This window comes from Marmota marmota, unplaced genomic scaffold (genome assembly GCF_001458135.2).
Source record: "Marmota marmota marmota unplaced genomic scaffold, marMar, whole genome shotgun sequence".
Taxonomy (NCBI): Eukaryota; Metazoa; Chordata; class Mammalia; order Rodentia; family Sciuridae; genus Marmota; species Marmota marmota.
The window spans coordinates 2,596,228-2,614,586 of record NW_025999925.1 but is presented as its reverse complement, the minus strand read 5'-3'; the positions used below and the strand labels follow the sequence as shown (position 1 = coordinate 2,614,586).

Genomic DNA, 18,359 nt, shown 5'->3' with positions numbered 1-18,359 from the left:
AGGAGGATTGCAAGTTTGAGGCCAGCCTCAGCAAATTATTGAGGCTCTAAGCAACTTACTGAGATCCTGTTTCAAAATTTAAAAAACAGGATTCTGGGATTGTAGCTCAATGGTAAAGTACCCAGGATTCAATCCCTACTACCATAAAACATATATACGCATATATATATATTTGTATGTATGTATACATGTGTGTGTGTGTGTGTGTGTGTGTATGATTACCACTTTTGACGGAAATGCTTGGAATAGAAAACACCCTTTCCTCCACCCCTACCTCTTTTTTACCTTTTTTCTATCTAAGTGCTGGTTCAACACCTGGAGTTCAGGCCCTTTCCAGTATGCTCTATGGCTCCTCCCTCCTCTGCAGGGACATAAGCTGTGCCCTGCTGTGTTTCTCTGAGACAAGGGCAAGATGCTCAAGCTCGGTGGCTCCATTTGTGGTCATACTCAGTTCTGAGTAAGTATTCCTTGCAGAGCTGCTCAAGATGGTCACACAGAGTGGAAGAGCGGCCACTATAACAACCTCACAGCTAGCTTGATGAAGAGCCATCGGGGAACTTTCCAGGGTGAGAAAGGTTTATGCTGACAATAATGAGTGCATGGGCCTTACCTGATCCAATGCTTCTTAATGAAAAGAAGGAAGAAAAAATGATTTCAGGAATCGTAAAGAATTGAGGGATAAAATCTAGGAGAAGCCCGTATTTTAGCAAGCACATTTTGAACTCTGAAAGAGGTCACCTACAGGAAGTTTTTTGATTCTGTGTTATTGAAAAACATCATTTGGGGAAGTTCTGATTCCTTTCCCTTCATAACTGAAGCCAATAAACCAACCCTGGGAAGTGATTTCACGACTCCTATTTTAGTTAAAGCTAAGGAAAAGTTCCATAGTAGGGAAAATGGAAAACTTGTTCTGATTATTTGGAGAGGAAGCATCAAAAAACAATAATGACAACTGATTCTTGATTTGCTAAGATGGACCACCTATCTTGGCAGGGATTATGGAATAGACATACCAGGTAGGCAGGAGAAGGAGGCAAATCAGGTATTATTGGAGATGGCATGATTAAAATGTTGGCAAAATGAATCTTTCTGAGGGACAAGAAACACACAAGGTTGAAAGCTTCTCCAAAGGTTAAGGATTCAGGATAAATAGAAGGAAAACTCTTGTGGTCCTTCCCAGCATTCCAGATGAGGAGTTGTCTTGAGGGAGCAATAGATATTGATTTCTGAGGACCATCTATGGTCCTTCTCTAATTTACACCACCTGTTTGAGGCTGGTTTCAGGCAAGAAATAATTTGTGTGAGTGATAGTACAGCACTTCTGAAAGTGTTCTGAGGACTACAGGTCCCACAAAACACCATCCAACCTAAGGCACTTCCATCCCCAGGTGGACACGTGGGTGGTAAGTTGGCGTGGAAAGAGTACAGTGCATGTACCATTCCAAAACTGTCTCCTTCTACCTTTATTGCTTGGAAAACATTTTTTTTAAATTCATGTTCCATGAAACATTCTATGGCCCACACTGATCAAGTGGAAAAAATCTAGTATTGGGAATTAGTTTAATCAGGATTCTAGTTCTGGTTGTTTAACTTTGGGCATTTTTTAAACTTCTTTGGGCCTCAGTTTTCTCATCTGCCCTAAAAGCAAGTTGAGAATTTTGTGCTTCCTATATAAGCACTTTCTCATGTTCATCTTCTTTCCTCCAAAAATGTATTCTGAGAACTCTTTTTAGGGAGTCAACCTAATGATTTGCCCAAGATAAACAAATAACATCCCACTACTATTTTTATGACTCACCAAAGTATTGATAGAACCAAGTGGTTTTTTACTCAACCATTGCACACTAGCCAAACTTTCCTGAGAGAACAGTTTATACTGTAGAATGTTCTCTTGACAGATTACTCTCAGAAAACATGAATCACACCTTGAACTTCAAGTCCATTGCAAAACTCATCATATTTTCCACCATGGCCAGGAACATTCTCAAAGGGGAGGAAGACACAGTCATTTCCCCTGGGGTAATTTGTCAGAATGATAAAGAAACTCTTGCAGAGAAGCTAGGATCCCATACAATAGGTACCTGGTAGAAGCTCTGCTATGTGTTCACTATCCTGCAGGGAAAAGCCATCACATGGGTGGGCCAGGCTAAGTCCAAGCTGAATTGAAGACAGAATTTCTTGAATTTCTCATTCATCCAACAACTCGAATTTAGCACCAGTTGTCCCAGGGCTCTAACAGCTACCATTATCATCATGTCCTGAAAGGATTCCTTTTAAAACATCCTTGCCAGGAATGGGTATTATATTATAAAACTGCTAATTTTGGAAGTTAAAAAAAATATTACCTCACTGTGGTTTTAATTTAAATTTCTGATACTTGACATTTTATAATTTTTTTTGGCTTCCTGTATTTTCTATCTCATGAATTTTCCATTTATATGTTAGTATCTCAGAACATTTTGAAGGAATAAATAAATACCAGGAGAACACTTAGTAACCCATGACCACAGGAATGATGAAAAAAACTATGAGGAAGATGATCATCCAATGTAGATGAGCAACACTCAGTACACAGGCCAGGCTTCTCCCTCCCTGGCCATTCTGCTGGCTGTGACATCTCCTTCCTCCTGCCATGTGCCCTTCCACCTCTATGAGACCCTCATGACCTCTCCAAGTGGTTCTTCTTTTAGTCTGTGTTCTTGTAGGAAAAAAATACACACACACACACACACACCACATACACACACACACACACTGTTTCTGGAGAGATAGAATACACTTATTATCCAATGACTTTATTTAGGTATTGAGTTATGTAGTTTTTACTTATGGATCTTCTCTTCCTTGTGTTTCTGCATGAATTTGGAATCGTCATGTGAGAGGAGCAATGAACATTGTCCATCCATTTGACAGAGCTGACACTCATGCTTGAATGCTGCTCCAAGGAAACCCAAAGTCTCATAAAACTTTGAAGCCAGTTCCTTGGCATCAATGCATTTTTTTCCCACATTTTTAAATGTCCCGTTGGATGCACACTCCAGAGAAGCATCACAAGGCTTACACAGCAGCAAGTTCTTGTGGTTCTGTGGCTGAAAAGATCTGGGTGGACAACCAACTTCCTATTGGTGAAGTTCTCACCTAGTTGGACCCTTTCCCACTAGCCAAATTTCTTCCTCCTGCATAAAAAATGATTTGGGGCCCCAGTGAGCTCCCTGGCTGGCCTGAGGATGAAAGGATCTCCCAGTTTCTTTCTCCTCCTATTCTCAAAATTGACAAGTTCATTGCTTGGCAGTGGGGGTGGGGGAATTGTTTTAAGGCAAATCTTTTACTTATAGATTTGATTTTTGAAAGTTGACAACATGGTGGGCACTTTCTCAGAGTAACCTCACTTCATGAATGTTTGTCAGGCTTTCAATTTGCTAGTGACATATGGTTTAATTAGCTCCCAACCTATGACTGCCCATGAAATAGAGCCATTCTCTATCTTGTCTCTCACCTTGGCATACATTTGTTGAGGACTGACCTCCTCTTAGCAATGGTGATACAGTGCTGATTACTATGCAACCCTAGGGTAGCCCACATCTCCATTTGATAATGGGATATTAGATATGCTATGGGAGACTATTTGTTAGGAATTGTATTCAACTTGCAGTTTGTATTGGATTGAATAGATAGTTCTTCAAGTCACACAAAGCCTTGTTCATGCTCCCTCCTACTTTTCTTGTAGTCACCCATGTCTCTGGATAAGAAATGGCAGATTTGTAAAGGAAACCAAGGCTTGGGTCAATGCCCCAAACTTTTCTTTCTGTGATGTAACAATTTCTTTCATTTAAAGCTGTGTTACTGAACTGGTAGGCCCCCTGATGGTGCCTTTGGAACTGTTTTATGCTTATAGTTCACACTGGCAGAGGAGCATGGAAGGAAAGATAGACAGATGAGAAGAGAAGCAAAGATCCAGGGAACTGATCATTGGAGTAATCTTTGCCAATCCCATGCTCTAGACCAGAATGCTATGCTATATCACAGTTGTGTGTCCCTGACGAGTCAGCCCTCTGTATCTATGGGTTCTACATTCACAGATTCAACCAGCCATGGGTTGGAAGTATATAGAAAAGAAATCATCTGTAGTACACTGGTACTGAGATTTTTTTTCCTTCTCATTTTTTATAAACAATTCAGTAAAACAACTATTTATATAGCATTTACATTATATTATATAAGTAAACTAGAGATAATTTAAAGTATACAGGAGAATGTGTGCACCATTTTATATAAGGGACTTGGGTGTCTGTGGATTTTAGTGTCCACAGAGGTCCTTGAACCAATTCCCCTGGTGTGGGGATGGCTATCCCATTCTTTTTTCATCATTAGTACTGGTAGTAATTATTGTACCTATCTTAAAGGGTTGTTGTGTAACTGATGTGATTCTGCAATCTGTGTATGGGGTGAAGGGGGGAGTTCATAACCCACTTGAATCAAAGTGTGGAATATGATATGTCAAGAAATTTGTAATGTTTTGAACAACCAACAATAAAAAATTTAAAAAAAAAAGAAAGTTAATACCTGTGAAAAGGAACAATATCTAGAGTACGATAAAGAAGTATGTTAGTGACGATGATGATGATGATGATGATCAATACCACAGTGGCTCCAGCAGACTACAAATGGAAGCCTCTGGTTACCTTGAAGTGAAGGATATTCCATGAGAAGGTGATTCATGGTACCTTGAACTATTGGTTTCTGAAAAGCTGACCATCTGCAACAGAAAATAGGTTGCGTAACTTTCTTTTTGCCTTAACCTCCTAGCTGATAAAATTATTTTAAAATATTTGTAACTCTGCCCCTCTCCTTAGTTTTCTATAAAAATAAATGTTATAATTTTTAAAAGTGAAAGAAAGGAAAATACAAGGAATGTCATTATTATGCTTTTTCTTTTTAGCCATGAAGATACACAGATTTTTCCCCCCTCCACTAACACAGGTAAAATAGTCTTTTTAAATATATATATATAATTTTACTGTCCTTTTTTTTTTTTTGAAAAATAGGCTTTACAATGTTTGGAAGTGACAAAATTGCTTTTAGAGCTTCTTGTGTTACCCTAGATCATTCAGTCTTTAGCTCAGCAGGGCTTGTCAATACAGGGAAATGCCTAGGAGATCTTTGTTCAATCTATAGCAGAAAACACAGTGATGAAAATGACCTTCTGGGGCCAAAGTAACAGTGGACACAAAATACTGATATAGCTGCAGTCGGATGACCTCTCTGGAACAGTTAAAAGAAAATTGCAATTTACTGAGAAGCTCTGTAGCAGCAGTCCTTATCTTTTAAATCTTACTTGCTAAAATTAATTAGATATTATCTGTGCTCTAGGCACCCTTCTAAGGGGTCTACAATATTTTCTCCTTTCAAATTCTGATTAATAACCCAAGGGGTAGATATTATTTTTATTTCCATTTTATAGTGGAGCAAAGAGAAGCCCCGGGAGGTTAAAGAACTTTCTGAAGATGGTAGCAGAGAAGTGGCAGAGCTACAATTTAATCCAGATCTATGAGACTATAAAGCTCAGATTTGTAACCACGAGGCTATAATGGCTCCCATATTAATGTGTGATACCTCCCAATAGCTTCTAGGGTACCTGTGTTGGACAGGTAATAAAAATGTATCCTCCCAAAAGGAGGTCATTAGCTGTAAAAGGAATAGGGAGACATCACCTCTTACCCTATGGTGCTTCCAAACTTGCATTTCACTTTTGAGCTTGTGAACCAGTGCCTTTAAGGGATAGATATTTGCAGAGGAAAAATATATCCTGGGCCCAACATTGCCATGGTAAGTGAGCTAAAACATGAACCCACAAAGAGCTATGCATCACTGCTGCTCAGCAAACCATAAATAATAATGGCAACTAATAAAATCAAATACATGTGCACCACTGTGATTACTTGAGCGTTAGCCTTTCCAGGGAGAGTCCAGCACATCTGCTGCTGTAACTCAAAAGAAATCAGACTCCTGGTATTTCTAGTGGCCAGTTTTTGGAGAGCTACCTTTTAAGAAGTCTGGAATAATCTTACATACTTTAGTGAATATGCAATTGACAGATAATTTACTTCCCATTCATCAACATCCTCAATGAAGGAAAATGTTGGAGTGATTAATATGATGATTTAATGGGGGAAGGAAGGGAAAAAAATCAATCTGGAAAGTTGGTATTTGGATAATTTATGGGCAGCATGGCACGGAAAGGCTCCATCAATTTTTGAGCAAGTACGAATTATGTGCTTCAATAGGGAGCTTATAAATAAACATGAAGGCCTAGCAATCTTGAACTTCAGTATTAATCTTGTCTGAACCAATCAGGGACTTGTTTCAGAGGAGAAAATCTAGGCCACAATGCCCAGCTCAGCAGACAATCTGAGGAAGGGTAAAGTTTTTGGAGAAATTAAAAACCTATTGGTTATTTTTATTTTTAAGCTTAAATGTAAGTGTATCACAGTTATTCATACGTAACCTTTGAAAATTTTATGAGAGTAAATCTTATATTGAAAACATTTTAAAATTTATTGAATCTGTTATGGTTTGGATATGAGGTATTCCCCCAAACTCTGGTGTCAATTCGGCAGTGTTCAGAGGTGAAATAATTAGCTTATGAGAGCTGTAATGGTATCAGTCCATCCTAGTTTAAATGGACTAACTGGGTGGTAACTGTAGGCAGGTGGGGCCTGGCTTGATGGGGTGGGGGTCACTGAAAGGTTTAGATCTTAAATGTCCCCCAAGGGCACATATGCTGAGGGTCACCAACTTGTGCTGCTGTTGGAAGGTGGTGGAACCTACTGAAAGGAAGTTAAGTCATTGGGGTGTGCCCTTGAGGGGATATTGGGACACCAACTCCTTCCTCTCTCTCTGCTTCCTAACTGCCATGAAGTGAATAGAGTTTCTCTGCCACATATTCTACCATGATACATTGTGCCACCATAGGCCCAAACAACAGAATCAAGCAAACATGTAGTGAAAACTCTGAAACCCTGAGAAAACATGGTTTTACATTGTTAGTCTCAGATATTTTGTCACAGTGGCAGAAAGCTAACAACATTAATAATAAAAAAATCTTACATATTTACCCACATTAGTTATCATTTCTGGCCTCCTATTTTTATTTGTGGAGATCCATATTTATGGATATCCATTTCTGATATCATTTCCTTCTATCTAACTGACATTCTTTAATGTTTCTTTTAGTTGAGGTTTTAAGGATGATTTTTATTTTGGTTTTTGTATGTTTAGAAAAGAATCTATGTTGACTTGGTTTTCAAAAGTATTTTTCCAGGATATAGAATTATAGGTTGATAGTTTTTTTTTTTTTTTTGTCTTTCAGCACTTAAAAAATGATGTTCCACTGTTCTGCTTTCCTGCAAGAAATTTAATATCATACTTATTTTTGTTGTTCTGTATCTGTTTTTTCTTTTTCTGATTGAATATTTTTATCATTGGTTTTGATTATTTGTGCTCATTTGATTCTTGTGCTTGGGGTTTGTTGTAGTTTGTAGTTTGTAACACTCATTCAATTTGGCAAATATGGGGCCATTACTTCTCCAACTGATTTTTTTTGTTCCCTGCTCTTTTGGGAAGTCTGATTATACATGTACTAAGTTATGAAGTTGTCACACATCTCACTGATGGTTTGTTTATGGCTTGTTCATTTTTTGAAAAGTTATTATCTCTCAATAGTTTATCTTGCTGTATCTTTAAATTAGCTAATTTTTTTTGTGTGTGTTTGTGTGTGATTGCTCTGCAATAGCAGATCTGTCATTAGTACCACCCAGTGCATTTTTCATTTCAGATATTGTAGATTTTATTTTTAGTAGTATGATTTAGATCTTTAAAAAATGTCTCAACTTTTGAACATACAGAATGAGGTTTCACATTCTTAACTGATAATTCTAACATCTGTATCAGTTTCGATTGATTCATTATCCTCTTTATGGATTATATTTCCTGACTTCTTTATTTAGCCATTGGTTTTTATTATGTTCCAGACATTGCAGATTTTACCTTTTGGGGTAGTGGATGATTTTATATTCCTATCAATATTCATGAACTTTGTCCTTTGCAGTTAAGTTAGAAACAATCTGATCCTTCTAGTCTTGCTTTTAACATTTGTTAGGAAAGAGTGGAGTGCTGCTCAGTCTAGGTCTTATTTTCTCCTATTGAGGCATAATCCTTCTGTGTGTCTGCCTAATAAATTACCAAGTTTTCCTTCTGTCTTGTGGGAATATGCCCTATATCCAGCCTTGTGTGAGTGCCAGTATTTTGACCTCCAATCCAATCCAATCCTATTAAGTGGTTCTTTCCCCAGCCTTTGGAAGCTTCCTCACATGCATTTGCAAACACTACTCAGCTGAACATTGAACAAAGGCCCTCTCAAATCAGCAAACTCTTCCCTATCCAGGACTCTGTTCTGAGAACTCTCTCAGCTTTGGTGTCCCCACACCCTCAGCTCCCTCTCCTCAACTCTAGAAAGTCTCCAGGTTCTACCTGGGTCCCTCCTCCAAATGGACTGGAAATTCTCAAGGCACTAAACTAAGTGTTCTAGTCAACTTTTTTTGTTGTTGCTGTGACTAAAAGATTTGACCAGAACTATTGTAGAAGAGGAAAAGTTTATTTAAGGGCTCACAATTTCAGAAGACTCCATCCATAGAAGGCTGGCTCCACTCCTAAGGGGCCGAGGTGAGGCAGAACATCATGGCAGAAAAGTGTGGCAGAGGGAAGCCCCTCACATGTGATCAGGAAGCAGAGGTCTCTACTTGCCAGATACAAATATGTACCCCAAATCTGGGCCCAGTTCCTACCTCCTTCAGCCACGCTCGACCACTTCAGTTACCACTCAGTTAATCCCTCTCAGGGGATTAATTCACTTCTACCTGATCATTTCTCCTCTGAGCCTTCTTGCATTGTCTCACATGTGAACTTTTGGGGGACACCTCATATCCAAACCATAACACTAAGCAATTATAAGGCTTATTTCATTTGTTTCCTGTCTTTTAGAGGTAATTGTGATTTTTGTTACCTGAGTTCTAGGGTCTTAAAAATCATCACTTAATATATTTTATCTTTTTATTTTTTGTAATTTTTCAGGCAGGAGTACCTTTTACAGTACCTTTTACTCTATCTTGGTCAGAAGCAAGAAGCAAGTGAATAATAAAATTTGAAGTTATTTGATACATATTGCTGAATTCTTCTCCATTAAAATCAGATAATAAAATAACAATCCAAGGGCATTTTTCTTCAGTGGCCATCATTTTATTTAAAATATATCAATTTGATAAATGGCAAATACTATTTAATTTTAATATGCCATTCTTTTGAATCACCAATGAAAGGTAGTACACTTTCATCTTTGTATCAATCACTGTATGTCCTCTTTGGTGGTCTTAACTGTTCACAGTCTTCCATATTTGTATTAGTTTCAGGGAACACTTACAGAATCTGAGTCAGCACCACGGGCAGAGAAGCTAGTCAATAACTTCAGATTCCTGTTCCAGAAGCTGCTCTGTGTGCTAGGAGGTTGTGGAACATGAGGACATGTGGAATGGGATGTAGAAGCTGAGCCAAGGTGCCCTGAAAGCCAACAAAGGCCTATTACCTTACTCAGAACACAAACTAACTAGCTCTTTGTTAGCAGTAAAGAAGGGTATGATTAAGCCCCCCCCAACCAAATTCTGTTCACAGTTCCTTCCAACACTGAGCTGCCTGTGTGTGTTTGCAGGTGGTAGCAGTGGTCTGGATTTATTGGCTAGGGGCTTTTGGCAAATAGAAGTGTGTTGGTCAGATTGAGATTAGTCAGACCCTGGTCTATAATGTCTGCTTTGGCCAAATAATACTCCCTATTTAAAATAAAGTCCTATTCATTCTTTGGATCATTTCTTTGGAGGGAAAAACTTACAATTTAGTTGGGTTTCCACCTTCATCCCCGTTGAGAAGTAGGCAGATTAAATTTAAGTAGAGAAAAGGTTATCCAAAACTCCCGGTTTACTTCAAAAACTTGGAAAAGTTGTTTCTAATAGACTACATGTCTTTGATTTATACTGAATCTAATACAGTACATATAAGAATGTTTTATAATGATGGTAATTTCCCAGAATGAATAAATATTTTTAAGTGAAACTGACAGTTATATTTTATCTGGCAGTTATATTTTTAACAAGTTATAAAAATCTGCAGATTGTCCAACATCAACTTTCTCAACAACCTTTAGTAAGCAAAATATAAGGTCAGAGTGATATATAAATACATTCATGCAAACATTTTCACACATATCCCAGGGCTGTTATTAGTTTGTGCATTTACCATGAAGAACTAGGAGGTGTTCAAGGCAATTCTAGCAATTCATTTGTATATTTTTCTCTTCAGGATGCCATTAAAAAGTACCATGACTGGGTGGCTTAAACAACAGAAATTTATTTTTAATAGTTCTGAAGTCTAGAAGTGCAGCATCAAGGTGCCAGGAGGGCTGGTTTCTCCAGAGGCTCTCTCCTGGATTGCAGATGGCAGCCTTCTTCTTGTGTCCCCACATGGCCTTCTTGCTGTGTGTGCCCTTCCATCATGCCTCTTTCTCTTTTTATGAGGACCCCCGTCCTGAGTTCCATATGAGCTCATCTAACCTCAATTACCTCTTTACAGCATAGAGTCACATTGGAGATTTGAGTTTTAACATGAATTTGGAAGGTATAATTCAGTTCATAGCAATGTTCAAGGGGGGTTCCTATGCTTTTGAGGAAGGAAGCTTAGTTCCGGATCTGCTGATGTTTTCAGATTATTACTAACAAGGTGTGAGAATCTTGTTTCAATTCCTGAATCTAGAAATGGTGGTGGGCCAGGAAGTATGATTATTTTTAGGAAAATAGAACTCACCAAGGCATGGGAAAGGTCTATGCATCCAGGCTCCCCTCTGTAGAGAGTACGGAATGTTAGCAAGATTTTGTCTACCATTTAAAAGGTAACTCTAAGAAGCTTTAAATGATGTGCATGGGTTTCCTAAGTTTTGAGTCCCTGTTGACTCCAAGGTTTACTAGGACAGCAAAAGTCACGGACAGTAGGTACATATCCAACAACAGATTAACCAGTTTAAAAATTTAGTAGTCACTCAAACGTCACCTCCTGCCTAACACTAGTTGTCTATCCGGTTGTGTGTTAGCTAGCTTTATGTAGCTGTGACCAAAATACCTGACAAGAGCAACTTAGAGAAAGAAAAGTTCATTTTGGGCTCTTGGATTCAAGGTTTCAGTCCTGGTCAGTTGTTTCCATTCCTCGGGGCCCAGAGGGAGGCAGATCATAGCAGAAGGTTATGGTGGAGGAAAACTGCTCAGCTTATGGAAGCAGGAAAGAGAGAGAGGGAAAGAGAGAAGCCAGGGACAAAATATAGTCCCCAGAGGCACACCCCCAATGACGCACTTCCCCTAGCCATGCCCTGCCTGCTTACGGTTACCTCCCAGGAAGTCCATTTGAATTATTAATTCATTGAATGGACTAATTTCATTAGTCCAAGACTCATTTTACCTCTGAAAACCCCTGCATTGCCCAGCAGAAGTGTTCTGGAAGATATTTCCTATCCAAACCATAATATGTGGTGTGCTGGAGCTGGGCCTCAGAGTCAATGTACACATTTTTTTCTGACTCCTCATTAAATGACATCACATTGCTAGCTTGGAAGTGGCCACAGTGGAATATTTGAATTATGATAATTGCAGACACTATAAATCAGAACTTTTGGGTTTTCATATTAAGTATTTATTATAAGATGTTATGAAATATCTTTTAAAATAAATATTTACCGACAAATGTCTGGATCTACTCATGCCCATTGGTTCAATATCATTACTAGACCACTTATGGCCTATTGCTAAAAACACCTAAGAGAAAATAAAAATTCAGCAGAAACAAAAGGCAGAGTGAAACTGAATCTTTCACAAGCCAATAAATATCATGGGACTTTATGTATCACAGCTTAGGTTTCATCCTCAGGATCTACTCTGCCACTGCTTCTGTTGACTATGACCTGAAGGTGCTGGGGACCTTTAAGGAGGACACTGGGACACCCCAGAAATTGGAAATTATAGTTGAATAGAGATGCCCCAGGGCTGAATGGGGTTGTAGCTCAGTGGTAGAGTGCTTGCCTAGCATGCATGAGGCACTGGGTTCGATCCTCAGCACCACATAAAAATAAGTATAATAATTGGGGCTGGGGTTGTGGCTCAGTGGTAGAGTGCTTGCCTAGCATGTGTGAGGCACTGGGTTTGATTCTCAGCATCGCATATGAATAAAAAATAAAGGTCCATTAACAACTACAAATACAAAAATAAAATGCCTTTACATAAATAAATAAATATAATAAAGGTATTCTGTCCATGTACAACTAAAAATATTTAAAAAATAGAGATGCCCCATGTTTGGCTCCTTCTCCACAAAGAAGAACCAAAGCAATAGGCAGTGGCCGCATTTTGAGGTGAGTGATAGAGGGAGAATGCTAGAACTCAGCAGGGAAAGACTGGAACCAAGTAAGACTTGGAGACTGGTATGGTGCCCTGAAAGATGAACAAAACTCACTGGCATCTACAACTCTGGCTCCTCAACTGTTGGGGACACCCCTTTAAAGGGGAAAAAGTGAGCTGGAGAATGCCAGCAAATCCTATTAGGGTGGACACTGGCAATGCTAGCTACTGAAAAGTTTCACAGGTATAGAAAGCTTGGAGATTAATTTTGGGGAGCTACCTGGAGTCTGCACAGCAGCTCTGCTTCATCAAAGGAACTCACATTATCCCTTTTCTCAACCTCCAACATCCAAGCTGTTGTAGTTCAGTGCCATCTTGAGAGAAGAACAGTATTCCCCAAGTCGTATTGCCCTAGGGATCAGAAACATCTACATGTTTCCATCCTTGGAACCCCACCAGCATTCCACCACATTAGCACAGGGGACTGCAAACTTACAAACCTGTCTTGACCCATCAGAGCAGCTGTGACCCCAGCATCCAATCCTGTCTCATGCCATGCCCTACAGGGGACAGACAGGTGGTTCTGCAGAGGTGGAGGAGGGTACCACTCTCAAGGCCTGAGAGATCAAGGTGCTTTTCAACAACTCAGGGACCTAGGGTCTGGTGTGGACAGCTGTTGGTGGGCCTACACAATCACCAAGACTGAGGGCAGGTGCTGCAGGTCTCCCACCATTGCTAGAGTTGTGAGTGCTAGAGGCCCTTTCTTGCCAGCCACAGAAACCATCCCATTAAAGCCTGAAAAATAAATAAATAAATAAAATGCCTACTGAACTCTCAGAGCTACCACTTCTGTTGTTGAAATGATTGCAAAGTGGACACCCCATCCCCACTGCTGTGTGCATCATACCTACCTGGGCTGCAAGAGTATCTCCACTCTTACATGACCCCTGGAGACAATGGGCCTCTCCGGCCTTGCTATTTCACACACTGTTCCCACAGCCATTGATTTCAGCCAGAGAAGCAATAGGAAGACCCCGCTAATGCACCCAGATATAACCAAAACCAGCACCACATACCAATGGACACCCAAAAACACATCTTCAGGAAAAAGCTGAATATTATGAAAGTCACCCTACAAAAGTGATAGAGACAAATGATTCACCAGATGTGCAAATCTTAATGTAAAAATACGAAAAATATGTTTATCAAAAGAAAAACAAGGTAACACAACACTTTCAAAGGAACACAATATATCTTTAGCAATAGATCCCAAGAAAACAATATCAACAAGAGGCCTGATTAAGAATTTAAAAGAATGATCATAGGGAAACTCAATCAGAATCAAGAGAATACAGATGGACTGTTGAATAAAATTCGGAAAACAAATCATGTGAATGAAAAATTTCCCAAAGAGAAACAGAACCAAACAGAAATCTAGAAAATGAACAACTCAATATTGTCTGTGACTCATGAGAGATGCAAGATTTTTTTAAATATATTTTTTCAGTTGTAGATGAGCACAATACCTTTACTGATTTATTTATGTGGTGCTGGGGATCGAACCCAGGACCTCACACATGCTAGGCAAATGCTCTACGACTGAGCCTCAATCCCAGCACCAGATGCAATATTTTTGACACAAATGAAAATGGTATCAGCTACTATTCAAACCCATAGCCACTTTCAAAGACATGAGAGTGTTTGATCCGTTATCAACTAAAGAAGGGAAATGAATCAAATGCATACTTAAATGCAATGAGTTTCATATCAAAAGAAAATTTTGATATGTAAATATCCAACAGTAGTCTTGTTGAGAAATGATAAAATCTTGAATTTTTCCCCAAACAATTCACTGTTTAAGTCTGTTTTGTGCAGCTGTAACTGAATATCACAAAGTGGGTAGTTTATTATGAAAATATATTTATTGTCTCATGTTTCCGGAGCCTGGGAAGTCTATGGCTGAGGACTGGCATCTGCTGAGGGCTTTCTTGCTGTGTCAAGGTAGAGAGAGGGCAAGAGGTGGAGATTGAAGCCTCAAGCCTTTTTATAATCAACACTAATCTATCCATGAGTGTGGAGCCCTCCTGACCCAAACATCTTCTAGTAGGACCTACCTTTCAATAAAGTTGCATTAGGTATTAAATTTCCAATAGATGTTTTTTAGGGAATACATTCAAAGCATAGTAAGTACAATAGTCCACCTGAAATTACAATGTCCTCATGGATGCTATATTTTGGAAATTTTTTTACTCCAAATATTATTTCTAAATATATATATATATATAATTTTATTATTTCTAAATATATATATATATATATAAATTTCTAAAAATATATACATATAATCGAAAGATTTATTTTAAAACAAAAGGACTTACTGAATAATCTTAGTTTCATTTGTAACATAAAGTTCAAGTTGATTTTTCTTAAAGGGTCCTTTTCCAAATTTCAATTATGCTCAGATAATAAAAATATGGAAAATATTCATTGAGCATCCATCTTCATCCATTCACCGATTCATCACTCTTTAATTATCTACTGTGTATTATATACTCTAAGAATATCTGAAAATAATGAGATGAATAAGACAATGTTATTATATTGAAGTGTTCATTCTATTAGGCAAATAGGTAATTAAATTATAGTACCATTAGAGAAGAAGAGACAATAAGATCACACAGAAAGTGACAAGTTTTGTAATGAGAAGAGTGACTAACTCTATAGACGAGGCTAGGAAGGACCTGAAATAAGGGAGGCTGAACTCAAGCAGCACCTTTACAGAAAGCCTTCCCTAAATCCTTAATCTAGCTTGGACATCCTTTATTGGTGCTCTATATCCCTGTGTACAGTCCTATTGTAGCTGTAGCCTTATTTGTTTGTCTCTCTATTTAGACTGAATACATCTTATAAATCAGCAACGAGTAGAGAAAAGCAACTAGGGGTAGAGATTGCCCACTGTGAAGAGAAGAATTGTTCCCTCATGTGAGTCTGGCCGGTACTCAAATCTTGGAAACTTTGGAAGGCAATACCAGTAGCTGCAATTATTGAAGGCTTATTATGAATCAGGCACTGCTGAAGTTTTTTTTTTTTTAATTCAAATTCTTCAATTTGATCCTCACAATAGAGGACTAGGAAATGATTTCAAGCAAGTTTGAACCCAAATTAATGCTCTTGACCTTTAAGCTCTACTGCCTTGCTAAGCAGCCAGCAAAATTAATCCAAAAGCTTGTTCTGAGATTATGTTCAGAAGTTATGACTTGAGAAACCAGACATCAGGTATGTGTGTGTAGACTTTTGAGTACGTATCTATGTGTACATATAAAGTCTTAGGGAGGAGCATGGTATGGCCACAGGTTGGGCTCTCATGGGGCAGACACCAAGATGGTGTTTGTGAGATGTTCATTTGAGATCAACACCTGTGAAAGAAAGGGGAGGAAGCAAGAATGACAAGAGGGAAATGGTATTCTATGATTCAGGCCTGACACAATTTTGTCAGTCTCGATAGGCTGTGTCTATCAGAGTTGTCCAACACTGAGTGAAGATGGCTGTCATTTGTACATCAGCAAGAAGGGTGTAATCCCAGGCAAGGCAGCTCAGTGCCACTGAGTTTGTCCCTGGGGTTGCTGAGAGCTGGAGGCTGGGTTCCACTCTTCTTACTGGGCAATACTCTCCCTGCTGATAGGTATGGAGATGAACCACCCAGGTTCGTCTCCATACCTACCCCTGGCATAAGAATTAACCTGATCACTTTTGGGATCAAATGGATTTTGGTATAAGCCTGGTTCTGACTGTGGTAGATTTCTCAACCTCTCTGTGACTGTTTTCTCACCTATGAAGGGTGTGCGTGTGTGTGTGTGTGTGTGTGTGTGTGTGTTGGGGGCTAATAATAGTACCTAACTAATGGAGTCTTGAGAAGATCAAAAGAGATGTTGTTAGATTGCCTGGCACAGAGTAAACTTTCCATAAATGTTAGTCATTGTTCAAAAGACATGATGTACTTTTAAATTTTGAATATCTCACACTGAAGATTGAAACCCTCTATTCAAAACATTTTATGGCAAATTGCATTTTTTTACTTATAGAATTGAAAATGTAATTCTACTTGACATAGTTTACATTGAACTGACCTCAGTTCATCATAGGATAAAAAGAACTGCAAACTCACTGGGAATCATTTTGAAAAATATGTTAGAAGTGAAAACATTTATTTCTTAAACAGAAAATCAGAATGACAAATTTAAAAGAGAAAGTAACTTTGTAAAGATCATGCTTCTCCCGGTTCATTTTATTCCCTTCCTTTCTCAGTCCCTGAAAAGAAGAGCCTGAGTTCTCCTCCTGTCTGAACTCACCTGTATGATGGAGCTTCATCCTGGTACCTTCTGTGTGGGGGTTCTCTTATTTCCCATGAATTAATTTTTCTCTCCTGTCTAGATTGATGTTTTCTAAGAACAAAAACTTCATCTTTGTATGGTGACTCCTAAACTGAAGAGTATACTTCCATACAATTGTCAGTTAGGACATATACAATATATATGTATAGTACAAAAAATAATGTTTGTACTATACACATATATTGTACAGTACAAACATTATTTAGATGCCCCAAGAGTTCAAAGATGACCAGAATTTTCTGAAGCTAAGGGACTCAAGATTTCTCCCCCAATTCTTCCTGTTGAGATTCTAACATTTGGCTCAATAGCAATAATTCTGTAAATACACATCCAATCAATCATCTATGGTCGGAGATCAGATAATATTCCTGACTGAAATTCTCTTTTAAAATTGAATTTGAACTTCTATTAAGTAAAAAAATTTCTATAAATTTTCTCTGAGAGGAAGAAAACTTACTTCCAAGAAAGTAAGTAAGTAAGACAGACAAGCAAGGGTCTGTCTTCCAGAATGCAAGTTTCAGACTGTGAAAGCTGAGGACCCAGGGCTAGATCCATGACCAGGCACTGCCCAAATCACCCATATGGCTATCAGGAGCAGTGGGGGGCTTCATGGATGTGGTAGGAAGGAAGAAGCAGAAGTTGCAGCTACTGAGAAGCATGATCACTAATATCTATGTCCCATGAACATTGGAACAACAACACTGGGCAGATCTGGAGAGCGCAGTAGCATCGAGAGATGCCATCCCTTCCAGTAGTAGCTCTCCTACCACTGGTACAGTGAAAGCTGATGGGAGAGGCTTTCCATCCTAAGTGTCTCCACATGGGCATTCCTGCTCTCCCTCTTCCTCATCTGTGGTTACTCAAACATGAATCTACCTGTGGCAGGAAGACACAGGCTTTCTAAACACAACCTCCTTCTGAGGGTGGAAGCTGAGATTGCCTCCCCGCTCCACACAGAGCTGGAGTTCCATCTCACGTGTCGTCCCCTGCTGGACAATGCCCCATAGTTCCTAGGCAAGATGTGGTTAGTTACCTTATTTTCCCCAAACCACCTCATGATTTCCATTTTCCCTGGTGATACTTTTTATACGAGAGTACCTTTTAAAAGGCATTTTTGCAGTCTTTAAAAACTAATTACGGGAGCTGGGGGAAGATGGCGGCGAGGGGAGTGCATTACCCCCGTGTGCTGCTTCACTGTGTGGGAGTATGACAAGTCAGGACGGCTAAAGGATATCTTGTTAGGAATTTCCAGCAATAGTGGGGTGCTCCGGAACCTGGAGGAAGGATTTCCATCGCACGAGGATCGGCTACGGGGACTCAAACGCGAGAGGTTTGTCGCACGGAGGGTAACTGCTTATTCAGCAAATCGCCCCGCGGCGAAAGTCTGCAGTGTGCGCTGGGATAGAGACGCAGGGTTACAGCGCTGCAGTTTCTGCCAGCCGCGCAAGCACCGTACTCAGGGCTGAATTCTGGGTTCCAGACGGGG

At 39.2% G+C, this 18,359-nt stretch overlaps 1 long non-coding RNA gene across 1 annotated transcript in view; it reads left to right on the top strand.

Annotated features, from left to right (window-relative positions):
- The first annotated feature begins 4,940 nt into the window (after positions 1–4,940).
- The window catches only part of LOC125615808, a 52,269-nt gene continuing 38,850 nt past the window's right edge, over positions 4,941–18,359 (top strand). Inside the window, exons 1-2 of the long non-coding RNA XR_007346398.1 lie at positions 4,941–4,980; positions 15,375–15,464. This is a non-coding gene — a long non-coding RNA (uncharacterized LOC125615808). The remainder of the gene's footprint in view (positions 4,981–15,374; positions 15,465–18,359) is intronic.